Genomic DNA, 2,233 nt, shown 5'->3' with positions numbered 1-2,233 from the left:
TACACTCACTCAGTCGAAAACTGAAGTTTTGAGTTATTTGATGATAAGATTTTGTTTTTTTAATTTTTATACGCTGATTTTTATGATATTGATAAATTCTTTTGAGTTTTAATCTTTTCAACATTTTAGACTGGAAAAACTAAGTAACTCAAAACTAGAAAATCTTGAATTAATGTGTTTCGCGTGTCAACCAACTATTTATTTTTCCTAAAAATAAGTTATATAAATAAAAATAAAAAAAGTTTGCTTACTTATGTTTTCAGTGAAAACTTTAATAACAATGTATGAAATCAACTATCATTTATTATTGTACTGATATTCGATACTGTTGTAATCTTAGCAATAAGCGTTGGATCTATACATTAAAACACAGAATCATAATAGGACATATATCATTAAATTAAGTAAAAAAAATTTCTAGATATTATTATTTCTAGACATTTTTGAACTGTATAGATCTTACCCTAATTGCTAAGATATTGCGTATCTAAAAAATAACCATTTTGAAGTGTTACACTGTTAAACTTGGGCAGTGATATACGTTTAATTTTAAAAAAATTACGATCGTTTTATATCCCAAAATAACTGCCAAAGAAGAGGGGATAGCCCTTCTACAGAGCACACAAGATAAAGAAACTAGGTTAATGTTTGAACCGTTAAAAAGCAAACAATATGTTTTTATTTACAATAAGATAGCCCTTACAAACAATAATAAATTATTTCAGAATTTATATACGGGCACAAAAAAAAAAAAAAAAAAATTAAAAAATAATTAGGATCAATTTTTTTTTTTTTACCTTGTAGTAATTCCAAAACTTATATTTTTTTTCTATCATCATAAATTGGTGAGACCACCATTAGACCCATTAATAAGATTAGAACGTATGACTCTTGTGTTCATATGCAATTTAGAGATAAAATGGCGAATGCTAATGTCAAGACCAAAGAGTGATCCACGAAATTTCCAACATTTCTCTTCAGGAAATAATAATAATAAACTCACTATTTTTTAATGTTTTCTCTTTTAAGACATTTATTGGAATATCACCACCTCCTACTCTCAAGCCAATAAGTATTTACTCTTACCACGTATAAGTATTAAGTAAAAAAAGAAAAGTAATAATAATTATAAAAAGGAATTAAATATAAAACTAAATAGATAACATTAATGATAATGTAAGTGGGATAATATATACTCACCGTAAATAAATTTTAGATGGATCATGAATTAAACAATTGTAAATAAGAAAAGTAATATAAGCTTGTAAAAATGATTTACCTTGAAACGTACAATTCTTTCATCATAATAATTTAGAAATTAAAGAGATGAAATAATTTTTTGTCAAATTGTTGTTTTACAGCAGTTTGAATTGTTTATTCAAATTTTTAATAATCTCTTGAAACGAAACCTTGTAATGCTATCACTAAAGTTATAAGAAAAGGTGAATAAATTCGGTTTGACTTCTGCTTGAAGTATTAACAGCAAAAATCAACCAATGTTATTAATTTAAAATTTAAAAAAAATACTAATAATGTTTTGGCGTTATTAATAGTGTTGCTTAATTTTTATTTTGGTTTTAACGTCCTTATGTCCTCCAACTTATAAACTAATCTAGTGGGACCAGAGTGGGAAAGTAAAGATTTATTCTTAGGATCCGCCAGGAAATTAAAGTCAAACCGCCCAGGTAGTTAGATTTGAGGCTGAATGAAACGCTTGGCCATCCACAGGTTCTTTGATTAATTTTTATAATTATATTTATTACCAGGGTTGGCATTTTATTTTCCGTGATTTTTTTTTTTTTTTTTTTTATATTTTATATATGCATTCAAGTTAGTTCTCGGTAAAATTGATTTTGCAGTTTGAATTTGTGTAATTTATTTAAATAACCAATGGCCAGTAAAAATTAAAACAAAACAAAAACTAATAATTCTAGTGATAGTGGTAAAATAAAAAAAATATTAAATATTTCACATACCGATCAGTATCTAGTATCTATGGAAATTTAAGCTATTATTTTAAACTACAGCTAATTTTTGCCCCTCTCTGTTATGAGTTTTCTATATTCACTCTTCTTGGGAAATTTTTGTAATATCTGAAAAAAATGTTTTTTTTTTGGAAAAAAAACTAGAATTTAATAACCTACTATTTACCGTTCTTAATGTTCTAGAAGAGTGTAATACACATAACCTATTTGGGCAATTTTCAGACTGATCAGAATAATTCGTTGAATAT

The 2,233-nt window shown here is 25.8% G+C and overlaps 1 long non-coding RNA gene across 1 annotated transcript in view; it reads left to right on the top strand.

Annotated features, from left to right (window-relative positions):
* The window catches only part of LOC136796000 (uncharacterized), a 207,812-nt gene that overhangs the window by 60,732 nt on the left and 144,847 nt on the right, over window positions 1-2,233 (top strand). The gene's annotated exons all lie outside the window — the stretch shown is intronic.

The sequence above is a fragment of the Halyomorpha halys genome, unplaced genomic scaffold (genome assembly GCF_000696795.3).
Source record: "Halyomorpha halys isolate HHAL.00 unplaced genomic scaffold, Hhal_1.1 Scaffold288.1, whole genome shotgun sequence".
NCBI classification, from domain to species: Eukaryota; Metazoa; Arthropoda; class Insecta; order Hemiptera; family Pentatomidae; genus Halyomorpha; species Halyomorpha halys.
Note: the sequence above shows the minus strand (reverse complement) of the source record. Positions and strands in the feature narration are given on the sequence as shown.